At 37.0% G+C, this 22,342-nt stretch overlaps 1 protein-coding gene across 4 annotated transcripts in view; it reads right to left on the bottom strand.

Moving 5' to 3' along the window:
* The window catches only part of ankrd50l (ankyrin repeat domain 50-like), a 41,698-nt gene extending 20,196 nt beyond the window's left edge, over window positions 1-21,502 (bottom strand). For 2 of the 4 annotated variants that reach the window (XM_055230416.1, XM_055230415.1), the window contains exons 1-2: window positions 20,986-21,502; window positions 389-508 (exon numbers count right to left, since the gene is read on the bottom strand). The gene's annotated coding sequence lies outside the window, so the exon portion shown is untranslated. Of the gene's footprint in view, window positions 1-388; window positions 509-2,896; window positions 3,005-20,985 lie in introns of those variants that run through there. The other 2 variants (XM_033987430.2, XM_033987431.2) reach the window with 1 other exon arrangement.
* Window positions 21,503-22,342: the final 840 nt, after the last annotated feature.

Below are 22,342 nucleotides of genomic sequence, written 5' to 3'. Positions count from 1 at the left end.
TGTCTATTGACTTTTGTTTTGTTGTTGTTTTTGTGCCCATGGCTTGTCCAACACGAAAGGCTAATATAATCAAATTTGTTTAAACTGTAAATATTGTCAATTCAGTGAGTGTTTTAACTTTGCTTCGCTTTTTGAGTGAAACCACATGAGAAACTGCAGTTCTAAAAAGCAGTGCAAAAAATATGAAATGAAAAACATGTGAAGCCAAAATTGTGAACTGAACCACACAATTAGTTTAGTAGGAATATAATATAAATCTAGTCTTGTTTGGTTCTAGTGGATCCAGTTTCATGTTTCATCTTGTCAAGTGGAGGTTGTGTCTCGTTCCATCTCTAACGATTACATCTTACAACGTTAGGCTTCTTTTGTTAAACCTAAAATCACTTACTTTTCACAAATGTCCTGTTGTTCATCTTTTCTCGAGAGTCCTTGTGAATATATTCATTGAAGGAGGACTTCCATGGCGACAGTCTCTCATGGCTCTGCTCTTGGAGGTTTAGGGAGAGATCTGTCAGAGAGAGAATGGACCAGTGTCAACAACACAGACTATTCACACACGAGAGCCACAGGAGTGGATGGGACTCATGTTATTACAGCTACTAACTTTTAACACTGTTCTATTATGTATCTGTTTCATGTGCCCCTTCCCAGACCAGCCCTGGGTATAGTTTGAGTATACCCGGGATACGTGGCCCTAGGCTAGAGTATACCCGGGGATACACTGTCCTACGTCCAAATATATCCGGAATGCACGGTCCTGGGCCAGAAATCACATGTTTAGTATTGAAATATTATTTCTGCTTTTGTAAGATATTTATATTTGCTTCAATACTAAATTATTTAAATGTTGTTTTTATGTGGATATACTATTATGCTTGATTATGTTTTCTTTTGTTCTGTGATTCCATTGCATGTAATTTATGTGTTCTTCATAAAAAAATAAATAAATTAAATAAATAAAGTAAAAAATTGGGGGTATACTCTGGCCTGGCGAGTATGAAGAGGATTAGACTATAACATACCCGAGTATAAACTGGCCTAGACCATAATATTCCCTTAGCCCCTTTAACACTGGGTATGGTCCAGCCACAGGGTGTACTTCAGTGTGTTACGTCAGATTAAAGGTAACTTTTCTGTTGGGGTTACCGCACTTACTTGTCTTCATGGAGATATTATATATTATATATTGATTATACTGAGATACCTGGAATGTTCCAGAGTATATTACATGTATCTATTTATTACAGGCGTGTGTACAGCACAGAAGTAATTGCACCTGGTGGTTTTAACATTCTACTTCCATGGAGTCACGCAGGATGACACTTCCAGAACATTACAGTAGCAGTTCCCAGATAGTTGCTGTTCACGTTTTTAAAAATGCAGTTCTGGATTCAGCCAAATAGATAATCAAAGAATAAAGGAAATTACATTGTCTTAAAGGTAAATGGGACTTTAGCCAAACACTGAATGCTCCATTCTGTGTGTGGTAATGCATTCTGTTTTAAAGACTTCCTACACACCAAACCCAAAGGAAGGAAGGATGTGAAGCCAACTGGACACGGGACAGGCTCCTCTCAGCAAAGCAAGTCAACTATTCATTCTCCATTATATCCCTCACTGTCCAAGTACTGCTAAATGACTAAAATTATCATACATTTTAAATGTCATAAGCTTAGTCAAATGTTATATTTAAGGTAATACTGACATTGGAAGCGTAATCTTTCATTTCATGACCAGTTAACATAAAAATAGGTTATGCTTGCAGGTTTATTACCAAAACATATCTTAAATACATACATTCTTACAGTTTGGGCATAGGTTCATCTATCCACAGATCTGACCTGTAACTTAACCTTAACACCCCAGGGAAAGCAAGTGGAAGTGGACCTTCCACCAGAAAAGTTACATAGTGCCCCTTTTAATAATCTTAACTACTGCTTTCTAATAATACCTTCTATTAAAGTCAAACAATTCTAAATCATTTCAAACTCTTATCACACTTTCTTACTTGCTCAATATAGTTTATATGGAAATGGCCTTTACAATCTGATAATGCTAGAGTTTACAAACTGCATACCGCATGACTTCAATGTCCATATATAGTGATCAAAGCCGGCAAACGAACCACAGCCCTCTCCTTTGTATAAACAACCATTCATTTGAATTACAATAAGGAAGACATTTAAAACAACACACTTAAAGGGCCGGTACTACATTTTTCCCTGTGTGTTGGAGCAAAATGTGTCTTGTCTGAGTAGATATATTGTATAAGCAGTTGAAAATAAGTCTTACTACATGCTGTCTGCATCCAAATCAGGAAGTGCACATTAGCTTGCTAGTTGTTGGCACACTAGCTTCAGAGAGTTGTGAAAAGCACTTATAAACTCATCATGGTGAATGATTAGGATGCTATGAATGCACAAGGTAAGTGTGTATGCTGGTTTTTCACGTCTTAAATATGTGAAAAACAGTCCAAAGTTATTCCTCAAACTGTTCATTTTAAATTACTACCAAAATGGAAGTTGATTTAGAGTCAACATTGCAACTGCTACAATCTAAATACTTTCAGTTCTACAAAAACGAATAGCTAGATGACTACCCTCTTAACAACCAAACCTGGAAAACCTATACACCACAATTAGAATCGATCATCTGACAAATTTACAATATATTTTATCCAAACGCATCTATTCAAAACTGCTTATATCGTCTAATCTAGTAACTAATGCTTAAAATTGCAAATGCTGTTATTAAAAGTATTTCCTTTCTACAACAACCAACAATACATGTGCCTTCATAACCTTAAAGTACGTTTGACATGATCAGCAAACTGCCAACTTAAAGATTTCATTCACAAACTTAAGTTATTCATTCTTTACTATTAAAAAGTGCTTACCTCGCCTGCACCATAGTCCCTTGCAATGGTTTAAGCCTGTATTGAATGTTCCCACGTCCTGCCTGCTCCTTCTCTTCCTCTCTTTCTTGCTCTCTCTCTCTCTCTCTCTCTCTCTCTCATGGCCGCTCCAGTTTTTCCTGTTTCTGTTTTTAGACTCCTCCCTCCTAGCCAACATGTTAGGACTTGCACAGTTGGGTGAATCCCATTTCTAAAACGTGCCTCCTCACAAGTCCTTGATCCTTTCCCTGTGGATGTGTGGAGATTCTGAGAGTCGTTTCCTGATAAGGTGCTGTAACGATAATATGGGATTGTGTTACTTACGATAGTTTCAAATAAAGTAATTGATCAATATACTGAAGTGGTATATTAGAAAAGATACAGAGTGCATATTTTAAACACTTCATATTTGAGAGAAGACTGGAATATAAACTGATAAACTAATGCAAGAATCCTATGCATTTAAGAACATTTTTATAGAGGTCTAAACTACACAGTTATGAGGTGAGGTGTTATGCAGAATAAGACTCCATGAAGAGTTAGTAATAGCAATAATTGTGGCACTTAAAACTTTAATTTGATTGAATTTAATCTCACAGGCAAAAAAATAAAAAGGAGTAAATGAATACACGCATTTTATATAATGGATAATATGTTCACGATTGTAATTTATACTTTTTTCTTAAGATTTTACATTTTATCATTGTATATTTTGTCTTATTATATTGTTTGGCTGCAACTCAATAAAACAGGACTATAGAATGTTGTCGTCAAAATCATCGTTTCTCACATATTAATCCGTACACTAAAACTAACAACAAAACTAGAGTATCAATACTGAAAAAAACACATAAAATCCCCAAACTATGACAAAAATTGTACTTTTCCTGAGTAGTTATAGAATAGTTCTAATACAAATCAGACCATTGGTTCTAGCCGTGGGTGATTTTTGTTGGTTCGCATGAAGTTTCCAAGTGAATGCCCCTTAGCGCAGCGCAGGGAGGGAAAACTGTCCCTTCCCTCCACATGCAGATAAAGGGCCTACTTATCACTCAAAAAAGACTTTCTGCTGCACGCTGAAATGTAATAATCAACTACGGTTTTGATTCAGTCTGAAAAGTTTCTAAAAGTCGGCCTACAAAACTGGTAATATGGCAATGGCAATAATGCTTATATAGAGACTAATAATCATTTAAAATCCACCGGGAGTTTGCATGTTTTCACACGTCGAGCAGATGTGGAGGATGGCGGACACAGGTGAATTAGAGATAGTGGACAGAGGAGACAGTGATGACTACACGGACACACTCTCAACTTGTTAAGCTGTACAATGATGTGTGTTTACAATCCGATTTACAAAAGGCGGTCAGTCTTTTATAACACCCACCCAATCCGCCCCGCTGTGTAGGTTATTATCGATCATTTCTTTGCCAAATCCGACCTGCGGGTAACTCACGGGGTGCGGGCCAGAGCATCATTAGTCCATAGCCCTTGTTTTGACGTTAGATTATTTATACGGGTCTATCTTTAATAGTCCTTAGCTAGAGGTGACCGATTAGAAAAAAGTTGTAGTTTTAACAGTCACCTGAAAAAAAGTTCACACCATTCAGAACTAAGACCACATGGTAAGATTGAAGAAATTACAATTAATCTATGTTGAAAGTAACGTTCTATTATCTTAAAAATAAAACTAGTGTATCAAAATCACTATCAAGATTTTTCCTTTGTATCACATAACATAGGGTTGTCAAAAGTATCAAATCAAATACTAATCGATACTAAAACTTGTATCAAAACTAGAGACGCATTTGAGCAGATATACTAAAAGTCACGTTCACAGGACAGAAATGAACCCTTCCTGAACAGCTTTAGAACGATCTTGAGCTGTATCAGAACAAGTAAAAGACACTGTACATGATAAGCACAAAGATTTAAAATTGAAAATGACGTTCTATGATCATCATCGTGATATCGGAATCAGTACCGAGTATCGAGTCTATTCCTTAGTATGAAAATCCAATCTGAAATTGACAAGACAACACTAGAAAGAACCATCTTTATGGGTCAGGTGGTACATCTTAGGAATGAACGAGGTGTTGAGAAATTGGACTCACCCATGGACTTATAAAGAGAAAGGAGGGAGTAATGTCAGAAATGGGCGTGGACTTAGGTTAGATATGACTTATGGCCGGAACTGACGGGTAGGCAGGGCTACCTGAGGGTCAAAGTTCATTGGTGGGGCAGCTTTAAGCCTTGGGGCAGCAGTTTTTGTTTCAGAGAGAGAAAAACAGAGGCTGAGGTGTAATCGTTTCCAGGAAATGAGCGGGTAACTGACGCGGAGTCCAATCATTAGCATAGTTTATACACTGATAGCTATCTTTACTGCTTTAAATGGGTTTGACACCTGACACAATGGCTTAAGCGTTAAGAAGAAAGAAAAAAAAAGGGAGCCACTATATAACTTTTCAGGTCAAGGCAACTAATTACATAAAAAATAAAATCGAATTTGTTTCACTAGAATATTATGCAAACTTTATTTTTGGGAATTTTCTACCACTTTGCATATCAGAAACACGCAAAGAGGTTATCCATACATGTTTGAGTATATTCTTGCAATCTATCCCTAACCCTATTCAAACCCTCCTTACAGTTACAGTATGATCCTGTCCAAAGCTCAGCCTACAAGCCTACATCACCCATGACAAGTTTCTATAAATATACAAAAATATGACACAAAACTGTACACAACTTCACAAACCATTATGATGTTATGCATAAATCCTTCTGATCTTGATTATGTTCAGATACGTTCTGATCTGAACCTCTGGCCAATAACAGATTTTCTCTTTAAGACCGTTCACTTACATGGAGGTCTTTAATGCACTCCTCTCCACAGACTTAATTGATCCAAAACTTCTGTTACCAGCTGCCCCATATTTAATTCAACCTCTATTACATATTTTTCACTTCTCAATTCAAATGGCAGTTATATGAGAATAAAACGGCACATATTTTGCCTTGACATAAAGGAAGTTAGTTGCAAATCAAGTTAGAATTTGTTTAAATAAATGCTCCATTTTGCAGTCTGATCAATCAGGTTTCAGGAAAGGGCACTGTACTGTCCCTGCAACCACAAAAGTTTGAAATGACATTTTCACAGCTCTTGATGACAAACAAGATTGTGCAGCTCTGTTTATTGATTTAACTAAAGCTTTTGATTCCGTGGATCATAAGATTCTCTTGAAGCATCTGTAGAATATTGAATTAACAATGCGAACAGTTCCCACATTGTCTTTCAAACAGAACCCACGCAGCAGGAGCCGGTGCATTTAAAAAAACCCCAAAACAAAACAAAAAAAAAACAAAAAACGAAGAATTTAAGTTTAAGCAAATAAGTGCCCCAAAGCTCAATTTTAGGCCCACTACATTTTACTATATTTATTAATTCCAAGTGGTTACAACTTACAAGAATACCTCATACATCTATATGCAGATAATGCTGTTTTGTGTGCAAGTGCCCCTTGAGCTGATCACGCGATTTTTAAACTGCAGCAAGATTTTAATTTAAGATTTTTGAGGGAATTTTCTTTAACACTGAATGCAAATAAAACTTTTTTTTAAAGAAAAAAAGCAAACACACAAAAAAAAACACACTCACACAAACACTAAATAGTACAGATATTGATTGAAAGAGTCACCCCTTATAAATATATTGGGTTTTAGCTTGATGAAAATGTATCCTTTAAAATACATATCCTGGAATTATATAACAGTTTAAAATCAAAAAGATAATTTTATTATAGAAACAAACCTTGTATCCCAGTCCAAGAAATTGTTCAAGCAACCTTTCTTTCTATACTGGGTTATGAAAATATAATAAACATGCAGACTTCAGCCTCTACTTTGAAACCTTTAGATACACTCTTTAACTCAGCCCTTTGTTTCAGGCGATGAATTTAAAACCCATCACTGTTCACTCTATGAAAAAGTAAGTTGGCCATTACTATTTGTCAGACGAGAACAACACTGTATAAAATGTATTTGTGAGAGACGACGACGATAGACTGCCTGAATATCTCACTTCTTTGTTGAACTTTGATACAGGAACCTTTAATACAAGCTCTCCTGATTGTCTGCATCTAAAAAACTGGCTGTGCAAGAACTGAAATGGGGAAAAAAAGCATTTGGTTATTTTATTTCCCAAAAAATGTAACACATTTCAAATACATGCAAAACTGGATATATTGGTGCCACTAATGCATTTTAATAATCTGGTCATAAACATTTATAATCACGCCTGAGCTTAATGTTTTAAATGGACCTATGCAGTTATTGGTTTTGTTTGTATTGTTCTGTATTATAATAGGAAAAAGAGAGTCTGGTACTGGAGTGAAAAAGAGAGTCTGGTACTCTCATTTGTCTCTCTCTATAAATAAAGATAAATGAAAATGAAACTTGATGCAATGTGCTGTAATTTCATTAGTGGGATGAATGCTGATAGTGTTGTGATCGTGGTCTGAAGGGGGGGAGACTAAGAGCAGGGAGCAAAGAGGGGGGGGGCCTCAGAACGTCAAAAACGTAAGTTAAACTTAATTAACCATTTTAATATGATTTAATTTTTTGGCCTGGATTGTTCCACAATATGGCATTATCGGTCTTGCATTTATTCAAGCTATATAAATAAATATAGCGTCTGGATGTCTCGTGTATTCTTCCTACATATACACACGGTCAAGACTAGGCAAGGCAAAGCAAGTTTAATTGTACAACACAATTCATACACACATTAATGCTTTGCAGAATAACAAAGACATTAAAATCACATTACAACAAATCAAAAACTAATGAAATCACAAATATTCATCATAAAATTAACATTAAAAGAGAAGAGTGCAGAATAAAAACCTCTCTGTCATATGCAAAGCTAAACAGAACCGTTTGAGCCTGGACTTAAACATTATCAGGGCAGAGGCCTGTTTCACATCTTCAGGAAGACTTTTCCGGTTTTAGCTGCATAAAACTGAAACGCTGATTCCCCATGTTTAGTCCTGACTCTGGGCACCAGCAGGAGGCCGGTCCCTGAAGTCCTCAGAGTGTGAGATGGTTCATATGACATTAACATGTCGGAGATGTATTTTGGTGCTGGTCCATGGAGAGACTTGTTCACAAGCAGAACTGCTTTAAAGTCTATTCTCTGAGCCACAGGAACCAGTGCAGAGACCTGAGCACAGGACGCATGTGCTCGTACTAGTCAGGACCCGAGCAGCAGTGTTCTCGATGTACTTTGAACAAACCAGTGAGCAGGACGTTGCAGTAGTCTAACTTACTGGAGACAAATGCATGGATAAGTCTCTCTAAGTCTGGTTTTGACAGTATATCTTTGATTTTTGCATTTTTTTCCAGATGGTAAAAAACTGCAAATGTTACTGATTTGATGTGGCTGTTAAAGTTCATTATTATCCATTATTACCCCTAGATTTCTAACCTGCTTTGAAGGTTTTAGAGAGAGACACTGGAGGTGACTGCTGAGTCGTATCTTATTAAAGGACAAAAGAGAAAGGTTATTTAAACTCTTCATGTGGAAGCGTCACTGGGGCTTGGATAGGCAATACTATGTGTTGAACACTCAACGCCCCCTGGCCACTGTGATGTGTAAATGTCTTTTGCCTTTTCATCTATATTCTATGGACTACTTGCAAATCTAATCTTAATTGCAATGGTTGTTATAGACGATAAACTGACAATAATACTGAAACTAATTTTTCTGCCACAGACACAATAACCCAAGACCAGATTTATACCACACACACTATTCTAAATCTACAACACTGTTAAAAAATCATGAGCCGCAAGCAGAAGAAAACATATTAGTACTTAGTTTGCATCTGTACTGAGTCATAGAAGTCATTAATATAAAGTTTGATTCCTTAAATCTTATCATATAGCCAAAAAATAACCAAAAATTTCTGAGTAGTGCAAAGAAAATGTACACATGATAAATACTGACCCCAAAAAATACGGTTCCACCTTTCATATACTGAAACATAAGTTGATATAGTAATTATCGTGACAGGTCGAGCAAACACATACAAGAGAAGACTGAAATATGAACTGTTAAACTAATCCAAGAATCACCTGCAAATTTTTTTAGACAAGACTGGAAGCACTTTGAATTACCTTGTGTACGAATTGTGCTATACAAATAAACTTGCCTTGCCTTTATTTTAAACAACACAATATAATCCCGTTTACTTCACCCTCTTGCTCTTTTCTCTTATCTCCTCTATGGTTTGGTCCAGTGGGAATTTGCTCTGCTCCTGCACAGCTCAATGTAAACAGACAGAACAAAGCGTGTAAACCAATGGAGAGCCAGACGAGTGAGCCAGACGAGAACTGCCAATCTCCCTTAGAAAAGTTATTATTGTGAGCAGTCCAAGAGTTGGGCAGAATAGCAATTTTGTGGTTTGAGATATTGACAAACAGAGCATATATTTGGCACAAGTATATATTCTGAGTACCAACTTTACACAGGCAAAAAATACATCTACACGTTTCCATAGTTAGTTAAGTAATAATAATGCATTTTATTTATATGGCACTTGTTGTAGACTTAACATACTGTCTGCCCCTCTGACCACCACCAGTTCCTCACACACCTCACTCATACATGGCAAATGGCAAAGTGTCTTGCCTAAGGACACCAAGACAGTAGCTAACACAAACAGGAATTTGAGCCGGAAACTCAAGTTGACATGCTCCAACCACTAAGCACTAAGTTAGATAAGGAGTGGGGGAGTTTTCTGCAGAGTTTTCCCTTTTGTATTAAAATGATATACAGTAGAAATATTCTTGTTGAACATTTCTGTTGGTGAGTGGCGCTAGGACTTTCTAAATGAAAACAAAAATCTAGATTTTAACAATATTCATTTTAGCTGCCCCCATCTTAAATATTATTTGGCCATTAGACTGTTGTGTCATCTCAAACCCAGCATTAGGCTAAAAACAAAAAAGCCATAGTAAAGTTTTAGCCGCATTTTAGTCTTTGGTAACTTGAGCCTTTTCAAAATTTGTTTAGTTAGACTTTTTATTCAAAAGTCGGTAGCGAAAGTGAAGAGATACATATACACACACACACACACACACACACAGTATAGAAGCAATAAAGATGATAGATTTAATTACAAGGACTATCTCTGACGAGCCTCCACATCTTTACAGTGGGTTTTTGGGGCTAATTACTCTGCCGCCTGGGTGCAGTTTTACCTCCTCTGAGATTGCAGCTGTTTAACGAGCTCCTGTGTGTTTAAGAGCAGCATTTAAAGTCTGACAGAGCACAAATCTAATGACACTCACACAAAGATCAGGGAAAACTGTCTAAAGGGAGGCCTTAAAGGAGCCACACTGAAGGCACCTTTGTCTAACCCACATCTGAGTTAAAAGTATGTCAGGAAATTTTTAAATATTTCATAAAACATCTCCAGAAATTACCCAAAGGTAAATCAACTTTTCTGGCAGAGTGTCTACCACGCGCTTGTTTTAATTGCTTTACATAATTTGGCAATAATAACTCTATTTGAATAAATGCAATATAGCTATTTTAATGGCGTGTTGTTGAATATTCTAAGCCAGCTGTTCCTAAAGTCATGTCTAAAGGGCTTAATACAGATAGTACTAGTAGGTTATGGTACATTCAAACCCTCCTTATGGTTAGCTGTAAGATTCTGTCCAATGCTCTGCCCACAAGTCCACGTCATCCACACAACAATCCTCCATATATATACAAAACCATGACACATAAAACAACACACTACAGCTTTACAAACTTGATGCAATGTGCAGCAGTTTCATTAAAGCCTGTTGTAAATAATGCAAAGTTAAAAAAGAACTTAACACTAAATCCACTTTTTCCACTACTAAACTGTGTATATGGTGTTTTAATACCATTATCCACTGTTTCCAGTCATTTTTTGTGCAAATTAGGTAAATTTGCAGCTTTCTTGTGAGATCACGAAAGACGGCCCCAATTATATCCTGGTGTTTCTAATTACAAACACCTGGCTGCAAGGATGGAGTTTGAAGTGTGAATACCTGTCACACCAATCACACTGTTCCTTATACCTCTAAACCCCGCCCCTCTTCCCCTCACACTCTTCTTTTTTCCTATACGTACTACCCAGTTTAGCTTTATTTGAAATGGGGTTGCGGGCAGGATTCATGTGTTTAGTCCCACTTTAACTTCAAAATTAATTTTCTTTCATATTTGTCTGGACAACCTTTGGGGTCCCCTGTTAGCGGGGGGAATCAATGTCCCAGCACCTGCTCTCAATTAGCCTTTGAATTATGTTTCAGATTCCAATTGAAGCAAACTATACTAAAGATATGCTGTTTTTTTTTTTGTTTTTTTTTAAAAGATTTGATACCACCACTTTGGCTTTAAGTTGAAAGACACTGAAACGATTACAAGTTGGGTAGTGCCATTGTTTAGTTTACTATACCATAAAAGAGCATTCAGACATGATCTCATACAACCCACGTTCCTATCGCAGTCCCATAGTAGTCTTTTGTCAGGGCCGTGTTAACAGGAGCTGGCACAGAGCAGTGAAGGTGTCGACATTCTGGTCTGTACTTGTGGTATTTTCACAGCCTCATTAACTCGTCTCCTCAAAGGCCCTAAGGAGTAAAGCAACTGAATGTGAGGAGCTGCTCTCTGAAACTGTCAGTGTACTGTATCAGAAACTATTTCAATTTTAGTGCAACAGGAGTGTGAAGTGCATATTATAATGAGCTTGTGAGTTTACATTTTGATTTGACAAGCAAGAGGTTAAGCGCTGTCAAATTAGATTTCTGGGAAGCTTTAGATCCAAAAGGCAATACTAGTGACAGCTAAATGTTAAATAAAAGCAGATAAAAAATGTTGAGGCCAAAATTATGGACTAAACCCGAATTTATTTACTATGTAAAAATTACATTGTGTCTCATTTGCGTAGAATGTGATTCCACATGTAGTCTTGTTTCTTGTTTCCTGGGTGGTCTTGTACAATCTAAAGTTAGGTAAGGAAAGGTCAGGAAAGGTTCATTTCTGTCCTGTGAAAGTGACGTTTAGTATCGAGCTTTGTTCAAATGAGTATCTTGTTTCAACACTAGTGTTAGTATCGATTAGTATCTGATTTTCAATACTTTCGACAAACTTAGTCCCATCTTCTGAAAATTGCTTTTCATTCCAGCCCTATAAGTTAAGACATACATTTTAACGGCTCCACAGTTACCAGTACTCCATGTGTAGTCTGACCAAAGTGTCTTGCCATAAAATGAAATGAAATTTGAAGAGCAGGTATATCGTTTATAAAAGCTCATGTTCAAATGATTGCAAATAAATGTATAAAGTAAGTGATATTACATCACTTTTGTGGGTGATTCTACAGTCCATTCATGGACTGAGACTTAAACCTCAGCTAATACATTTCAAGTTTTAACATTTTTGTGCTTGCCCAAATATCTTCTGATTTTTATACACCAAAAAAAAAATAAATTATATATATATATATATATATATATATATATATTTTATTTATTTATTTTTTTTTCATTTTTGTCAAAACTGCCCAACCCTGTAGTGTAAAACTGGGTCAATTAACAGTAAATTACAGGCAAATAGGACGTCTACAAGTTACAGTTGTTAAACAGTTGTTCAAATATTTAAAAACAATACAAACCAATAATGCACAGAACCAGGCATTTCAAACCAAAATCAATTTATTTAAATCAGTTGGTAATATCTTACAGATAATGTGTAGTTACATGAGATGGGATCTACAGATGAAGTCTTTTAGGTTATTCTGCCTTTTTGCGCAGCTGCTCCTCTTTGTGATGCACAAGACAAGAACAGGACACTAAGTAATTAGTTAAATTATTTTAATACTGTTAGTTTATTTAATACTATTAGTGCTACTATTTAATACTTTAATATTTAATAATATAGAATATGCATGTAATAGGTTACATGACATTCCAATATCAGCCACTTTAAAGTGTGGGAGAGAACCTACCTCTGGACTATGTGGAGTGCGCCGCATCAGGCAACGGTGGAGTTTGTTGTAAGAGCAGAAGCCTATTGTGCTTCAGTGTGTGGTTTCAAATAGCCACAGATCATCTGCCCCTGACACTCAGTATTGAAGACAGACAAAATGAAAGGGCACTGTTTTAACTGTGTTATTACAAGTCATAGTGCACATTTAAAAACATCATAAATATGTTCTTACCAGCTCATCATAGTCTGCCCCAGTCTCTTGCATTGGCAGATACAGACTGGCATAAGGATTGACAGAAAGTTAGCTTTCCTTTAGCTTACAGTGAAAATGTGCTAAAAGCTACCAGTACTTTTTTTTAAATACCCTTAAACAAAATTTTGAGGGATACTTCATAATGACGGGGATAGAGCTTTAAAAGTACCTGGACTCTTCTCCATGTGTCTCTCTCCCTCTTGTGGGGCCACATCTGTCCCTGTATCAGGCCCATGTAGAGTCTGCTCCCCCACCTCAGGAGGAGAGACAGAGGGGAGGATGGACACATGTTTGCCAACAATATGTGTTCTTCTTCACTGAAGTACCGGTAATATAAAGCATGATACAGTGTGCAAAATGGAAATAAAATAAAAAGGCTTAAACAACAAAATGATTGTAATATTTCAGAGCTCAACATTTAAAGTAACTTACCCATAGAGGTTGCTGCCTGTGCTCTAGTGGTGACTGAGTGGAGGCAGGTCAAAAACTTCACATAAAAAAATCCACAGTTCCACATATGTGACCGGTCATGTGTGAAATAAAATGTCTCCAAAAAATAAAACAAAAGGAATAAGCTTTGAATTAAAAGTCCTGCTATGGAGATGGCTGCTTTGAAACATTTCACTCCAACTTCCCCACTCTTTTTAAAAGCAGTTTCTTTCCCATGATGCACAAGGAGAATTCACAGTAGTACAATTAAAATTCAGTTGTCACTTGGTAGTGCTCATTTTCCCATTGCAGCTGACAGTATACTACCATATAATTCCGGTAATGCAGTTTTTCTCCCAGAATCCACTGCAGTTTCAGGTATAGTACTGTTTACTACTGCAATAATAAAATACTGGAATACTGGCTGTTAATTTACAACAGAGTCTTATAGTGTCCTCCCCTGTACAGTTACGAGAAAGTTAAATTGTGCCGGTTTGAGTCTCAGTTCTCAAAATAGCATCTCAAATGCACAAAGGCCGATTTTGCTTCAGTATTGTTTGTTTCTAGGGCAGTGCACGATGAAAAATGGCCCATATAAAAGAACAGAACCGTCACAGTGAGGCCGAGAAGCTGAGTAGAGAGTTTTATTTGTAGATTATGCTGATCGTCAGATAAACTGTGGTCTAAGTGTGAGCCTCTGAAACTTATGCACTCGTAAGTCCTCCAATCCGCTGAGTAATTTATGTTCATTGATGACGGTGTGTTACAGCTCAAAACAATGAATTATGAATTGCTCTCTCAAAACACAGCAAAGGTGAGCAGTAAGCATAAAACAAACAAGCAAAAAAATAAAAACATTCACTAATTTACAGTTCCAGCAGAGGTCTTGGGACACTGCAGTGCAAATCAGTCCAAGGCTAAACACAATGAGACAAATGTTAATGGTAAGTGGGTCACTGAAATGATCAAAGTGAGTACTGTGACGTTGTATGGACATTAAAACCACAGTGGAACATTAGTGGAGGGTTTGCCGCTTGCTGGTGGTGAATCCTCCACCGAGTTACATAATGCAATATTAACGTGCGGGATTACATATGTGTGAATGAAGTAAAACACAACTCGAGGTATGGTTGTAATGAGAAAACGACATTATAACTTAAAGGGCATGTACTCCCTTGTATTGGAGCAAAATTTGAATCGCCCCAAACAATACAGATATATAGTTTATGCAGCTCTTAGGGTCAAAATAAAGTCTATTGTGTGCTGTCTGTGTCTAATTAAAAAGCATTTTACTGTCCAATAATATAGAAGTGTGTGTTGGCATGCTACTTGTTGTTAGCTTTACCATCATGACAAAGGTCTGCACTGGTCTCTGAGAGTTGCGACAAGTGCTTGCCCATCACGGAATAGTGAATAACTTTGGACCACTACAAACCCTTTAGAATTTAGAGTTGTTTTTCAAGTTTTTAAGACTGTAAAAATCAGGTACAATGTCTTCAAGTAAGTAAATTTAACATATAATAGATGGAGATATACTGGTTCTGTACTAGTTTAACCCGTCTTCAACCTTTTATTTCACTGAAAATATACACATAAAATTTAGCTGATCTTGTAAAAAATATATATACTATCTATTTATTTATTTATTTATTTGATAGGGACAATGCACATTAATGAACATCTGTTGTAAACAAATGTAAATATGCCGGATTATAGCTACAGAGCTAATTTACATCCGCAGTCCCCAGGCAGGTAAAAAGTACAACAAATACATCACATTAGTACAATATACAAGAGTTAAAAAGTGAGAAGTAGAGTAAAAAAGGTAAGAAAAGTAAGAAGGGAGGTCCATGTATTGATTAGTGATCACATGACTGATTTGATTTCAGCCAGAGTTTGAGTTGAGTTTTAAAAGTGGATAATGTGGAGCACTCTCTTATTTGAAGTGGAATGCCGTTCCAGATCTTACTCGCCTTCACAGAAAGAGCATTTTGTCCAAAGGCAGTTTTTCTATAGGGCACCTCACAGTCTCCTCTGGACGAGGCCCTGGTCCTCATGCTTCGGGTGTTTTTTGTTTTGAAAAGGTCTGACATGGGAGGCGGGGCATGTAGCACTTTGTAGATAAAACATGCATATTTAAAATGTTTAAAATGATCAAAACTAAAAAGATTATGCTTTTTTAAAATATTACAAACATGGAAAGAAAGCGGTTTCCTATCAAAGACCTTTAGGGATTTTTTGTAGAGTGATTCCATTATTTTGAGTGTATTTAAATTTGTTAAAGACCAACTTGTGATACAGTATTCAATGTGAGATAATATCATTGAGTGGAGAAACACTCTGGCAGCATCAAGGGTTATAAATGGCCTGATTTGCTTAAAATTTAGGAGATTGAATTTAACTATTTTGGTAATTCTTTTAACATGATTCTTAAAACATAAAGTAGAGTCAAGTGTGACACCAAGGTACTTAAATTCGGTTACAATTTGTAATTCTTCTCCTCTCAAGAACACTCCTGAATGTTTTAAATCTTGTGGCTGCTTTGTAAACATCATACAGTTTTTTTTAGTATTTAGCAACAGACAAGATTTAAGCAGCCATTCATTTACAGACTCCATTGCTGTAGTTAAAATGGAGGATGCCTCTTTTATACTCCTCGCATGCGTGTAAATCACGGCGTCGTCGGCATACATCTACAAACCTATTCACTGTTAAGCTGTGAAGTCCCAAAGTCATCTCCTTCTAGTTGAATTATTCATATCCATTAATGGTGCTTTTCCTCAAAGGACTGTTGCAGTGCAGAGAAAGGCAGAGAACTGCTACTGGCCCCAGGATCATCTTTAAAAGCAAAGACAAGTAGATCGACTCTGGTAAGATAACTGCCTGTAGTTTTCCTGAAAGCACACATTACTATCACTCTTTTATCAGGCAAAAAAACGACCATAATCGTCCTGGTTGGGTTACATTGAAATGTAGATAACTTACATATTTTAAAGTTATCACAATTTCTCCAAATACCCTCTCTTTTTAATGTTTAAACATATTCTTCCTTCATCTACATTTATACTTCAAAAAAGTAGGGATTATAGGGAATATTTGCCAATCCTGATATGTAGCTTTTAAAATCCATGGCAAGGCCAACAAATTTACCTTAAATTGAGGTAAAGATCACAAATTAACTTTTCATTTTTATAAAAAATAATAACAAAATGTGTTTTGCTCAAATATTTCTTTTTTTTACATGTTTGTGTAAATATACTTCCATAAACCAATCTTCTATTTCAAAAAAATCGGTATCCAATACTGGTATCGAATATCAGTATCAACCGATACCAACAGAGGCATTACACTTTTGTCTCTATTTACAGCCTGAGAGCTGTCAATCATTATTATACTATGTACATTTTAAATTGAAATATTGATCCAAAACTACTAAATGAAAGAAAGTCGGCTGACCACTGGTTGAAAACTGTGCCACTGATTTCTCTTGGCCCTTTTTTTCCCCATTTGTCCCAAAATGACATCTGAATCCTACCTGTATCACAGTTAAAAAAAAAAAAAAAAAAAGTACAGGGGATGTTGACGGTGTCTGTCTATTATTTATTTTATTTATTATTTTATTTAGATTTTAATGCAAAACAGCAGAAAAGACAATAAATAGAGTGAGCTGTGAGTTTTGCAGGTGACCAGAAAGTTTAATCTGACTTTTTATTTCTGAAAATGTTGTTCAGAGACGTGCACAGCCTTTGGTGCTCAAGCATATATATATATCTCATTGTTCTGTATCAGATTGCAAAAAAAAAATGTAATTTCCTGTAATCTAGGGTGTTTTAGATGAAGAAATCCAATGTATTTTATTCAGAAGCTCCAGGAGCCCTAGACCTCCCACACTTGGTCCTTTTTGGCTCTGCCTCTGTCATTTTGTAATCTTATTAGTCTCTCAGCTCAAATACATCTATGCACAAAGCTTTGTTGTTAAACCTTAGTAGGCCCACACCTAAAAGTAATCTCTAACTATTAAAAGCATAGACAACTTCATAAGTAATTTTCTTTTTTCTTGGTTGAGCACCTGCCCCTCAAAATGTGTGCATGTCCCCAGTGCCTTTATACTTCTCTACATACATGTTTTTGTGTGCAGGATCCTAATAATATTGAGAACACCACACCGTGCCTCTTAGTAATTAATCGATGCATAGGGCATGTCTTTAGCCACCTACAGCTTAGTATAAAGCAGTGTGTATTGGGGCCCTGGGCAAGAAGCCTCATATTGGCCCCACATGAATCACTCTAAATACAACTTTGAGTGGGCAAATTAGATAAAAGCTCTTGAAAGTCACATATGAGAATATATCTCCTTTAAAAGTGTAGAAGAGCTTTCATTTCCAAGTTTTGCAGCCCAAGTTTGCGCCCTTATGTCACTGCACACTCAGCTAATAACATCCTGAAATAACCCAGTGAGCAGACAGCAGGAGAGACTGGTTGCTCTGTAGATAGCGTTCATCTTGTTAAATCATAGGCCTGGGTGTATAATGGTATTTGAGCCCCACTAACTTCTGATATAACTGAATTATGGCCTTCTCAAAAAGAGACGCGGCGGAATCCAAGAGGCTGCTGGGAAACAACATCCAAGAGGGGGCTGGGTCTGTCAGCTGTCACAGTAATTATTATTACAAATTTGTAGTTTAATGTATGAAAGAATGATTTAAAAATGCATTTTTCATCTAGAGGGGAAACTATTGATAACCAGCAATCTCTTAACCATAGAATGATAACTGCTGAGTATCATTACAGTCTATTTTTGAGCAAAACATCTGCAGTTCATAAGTATAAACAAAGACATCTGTGTAATCAATGAAATGATTGTGTCCATGAAGATGTTATTGATTTGCCTAGAATGTTTCAAAGATAAGCAGCCAAAGTTACAGGTCAAACCGGTGGAGAGACGATCCCACTCACAGTACAAATGCATGTTTTCCAAGTCTTTCAAGGTATTTTTGTGAAGCTTTTAGACAGAATAGAACATATACATGTTTAAGGCCATACTGTGAAACATTTCCGGCAATGGGATGGCATCTCCATGGAGACAAATGATTTCTGGACATCCACATCATAAAAGTGATGTATGTATGTGTATGTGTATGTGTATATATATATATATATATATATATATACACATATACAGGCTTATAAAGGTTATGGCATTAATTGTGGCTAAAGCTAATGCAGGGGTCGCAGGCTCAAGCATTAATTAGTTTTACCAACATAATATTCAAATCATGCATACTTGACATTTCTAACAAAAAGGCCACCTTCCTGTCTATGTGATGTTTAATTAATTGGCAAAGTAACATCTGCATAGGCTGACTCACATCTGTTAGATCACATTCTTTTTTCAAATGTTCTATAATTGTTCAAGAGAAATGGAGGAAGCTGCTGTTTTGTCATAATCTGTCAAAGCCAATAAGAAGTAGAAGCAGCAGATGGTTTGGCCGTGCACGTGTGTGATCATGTGCTCTCCCCATGTACACGTGTACAATATAGGCCTGTGCATTAAATAGATTTATAATTAATTGTCATTTATCTTATGGTTACATTTAAATTTCTACGCATTTAATATTGTTTAAAACAATTAAATGGCTGTTAAACAACTTATCAACATGTTGTTAAAGGCTTGGCTGTTTTCATTAAATGATCTTATACTTGGTTTAATTTCATGTCAAGGCCTTAATCATTTGCAGTAATAGATTCTGAAGTTATGACCTAATAGAGTTATTTTTGGTGTGCATCTGCATAAAAGTAGCAGCTAAAATCAGCACAACAGCCACAGGAGTAAGCCTCACTTCTTTTCTTCCTCTCACTGCTTTAATACCCATGCACAGTGGTGAGGGTACGGCGCGGCTATTTGATTTTCATTTTGAAATGGGAAAATAGAAAAAAATGGAAATTCCTCTTTCACAGCAGAGCTGGGCAATATCTCCTTTTTAGTATCGTCATACCATCCCCTAATTATACTGCGATAAAATGTTTGGTTTTTTTTTAAATATATAATTTGTTAGAGGACAAGGTAAATTTTGCTGATTTAAATGCAAAATGCATCATTCATTGACCAACAAGCTTCGCATCCCTCTCTCCTCTGCCTGCACGCACGTCTACTCCTGCCGGCCACTGCCACCTCGCTATGCTTTAGTTTTAAAGCACAACTGGATTAAATACTCAGACTGAGATTAACAGGGCTATTTTGCATTTAACATATCAAATATGCTATTTGATCATATGGAAGCCCTGTGACGTTTTGTACCACACACAGACTTAAATAGAACCCGGGTTTGGATTTAGAGAAAAATCATGGTGTTTTTTACGATCAGCCTCTAATGACAGCAAATTCACTCTGACTGCGTGATCACATTACAACAGACGAATGGAGGCAATGTTTTACCCGCTGCTGACGTGTAACACGTGTCTTGGCGCGTGGATTCATGCATTTGAGCGGAGGAAAACATAATGGAAAACGTAACAGTTTATGAAGTTGGTTCACTCACTCGCCTTACCCAGGCACAAGGAGGGTCATGCGTGCTGTGCCATATGGTCAGAGTAGCTGACCATCAGCACCCTCAAAAAGTGAACAACTGAATTTATACGACAATGGAATATTTTCTAAACGAGAACTAAACCCAGGCTTAACCTGGCATAGTCCGACACCCCGCATACAACTGAACCAGAAGGACAACTCCATGTCAGGTTTGATGTAGAGCGACAACAATTTAAAAAAAATCGATTTGAATTTAAGACTATATGAGTAAAGATTAAAAACAGCAATAAAAAAATAGTCCATAAATTGGCTAATAACAGCACTCTGTAACTTGCATGCTAAACAAGTTTTGTTTTGCAGACCTATCTGTACCTCTTTTTTCTTAGCTGACTTCACCACACCACTTTCAATGCCCAAAGAGCCCCTGATGCAGGGACCACGAGCAGAAGCACCAGCCTAACCTACAATCCCAACATGTGGGGACCAGATTTTGCCCGGGGACCACGCATTGGACACGTCAGCTCTGAACGATAATGATGTTTAAAAATCCCCCTAAAAAGTTCGTTTTATGAAGAGATGTAAACGCCAAAACCTTTTCGCAAATTCAAGCTTAGAAACTTGTTACAGCAGCAGATTTGCATCGTGCTAATTTGTCACGTTGTGAATCTACAGGTGCGAGACTCGACGGCTAACCACGTTTAAAAAGGCAAGTTATCTTAAATCTACTCATTTTTACTTTGCCAATTTGTAAAACGTCGCTAAATATGGTCAACCTCACTAAATATGGTCCATGCTTTCACTTAATTTCACTTATTTGTGCATTAAAACTTGTGCGGTCTTGCTAAATGTCTTACCCGACACACGAGCTCCTCATCTCGGCTTCGCTTCTCCACTTCCCCCGCTGCTCCTGCCGCGTCGCTGCTGGTGGTTACTCCCCTGTCATTTGCTTAACAAAAATCCTTGTACTTGCTGTCTTATGAAAATACGTGCTCTAATACGTGTCTGTGTTTCCTGTTTAGTCTTCAAGGGAGTGTGCATTCACGGTTCCTTCCTCTCCGTCGGTCCGGGAGGATGTTGGAGAGGTGAGGCGGGCGCAGGAGCTCTGGAGACGGGAGTCATGTAAGGACATCCTCCGCTGTGGTTGGTGCTTTGCTTGGTTGGTGGTGGTTCACACGTTTCCTCAAGACAAACCTCTAGACAAGCGCAAATAGCCCGGTATGTAAAACTACGCACTTAATTTGACCCAAGAGCTGCTTATACAACACTAGGGTAAGAACACATGGGGAAAAACCTGTATTGAAATGTCTTGTCTTTTCCCATGTGAGTTTGAGTCACTGGAGCCCCCCCCCCCTGTTCCACACTGTGCTCCTCTCACGACTAATCACACCTGACCTTTAACCTCCGTCCCAATTCTCTACATTTTAACAAATACTTATCGAACTATAAAGATGTCATTTTCTCAACACCTCCATTGAAAGACTTCACTTTGAAAACATGGAATAGGAGCAAAACACTTCTGTCACATGGAGTAAAAGGAATGTCACATTGGGTGAGAAATAAATAAAACAGAATTGCTTCATATCACCAGAATTCAGAATGTTTATGTGGGCTGGAGTGTGTTTGTGACTGAATGGGGACAGTTACTTCTAATATTCAAATACATAGAGGCAAACCAGTGAATTTTTATCTGATGGCCAATGTTTCATGAGATTCCCCACATCTCACTTATATTATTATATTATTACTAGCAGCAGATAATTTTTATGTCCAAATTCCTGCTTTGGCTGTGCCCTTGGGTAAGATTTAGTTTACATTTGCAGTCTGAATCTGAAAAATATATTCACTCCCAAAAATCTGCTCAGTTTGCATGCACAGGCTGCAGCACAAGATAAAACAACACAGTGAGAAGTGAATGAATAATGCACCAAGCTGTAAATGATGACATACGATATCTACAGAACTAAAACAACACAAATATATATATATATATATATATATATATATATATATATATATATATATATATATATATATATATATATATATATATAAAGAAAAAATAATAAACCTCCTCCTCACCCTCCGCGGGCGGTCTCATCCCCTCTTTTCCACGCTCGGGAGGCCTGGGAGCTTGAGGGTTCTGTGCAGTGTCTTTGCTGTTCCTAGTACTGCACTGTAGTCATTTCTCTAGTTTGGGGGTCACTGCCCCGA

The sequence above is a fragment of the Periophthalmus magnuspinnatus genome, chromosome 21, assembly GCF_009829125.3.
Source record: "Periophthalmus magnuspinnatus isolate fPerMag1 chromosome 21, fPerMag1.2.pri, whole genome shotgun sequence".
Classification (NCBI taxonomy): domain Eukaryota; kingdom Metazoa; phylum Chordata; class Actinopteri; order Gobiiformes; family Gobiidae; genus Periophthalmus; species Periophthalmus magnuspinnatus.
The sequence above is the reverse complement of the archived record's forward strand: the minus strand, read 5'-3'. Positions and strand labels throughout refer to the sequence as shown.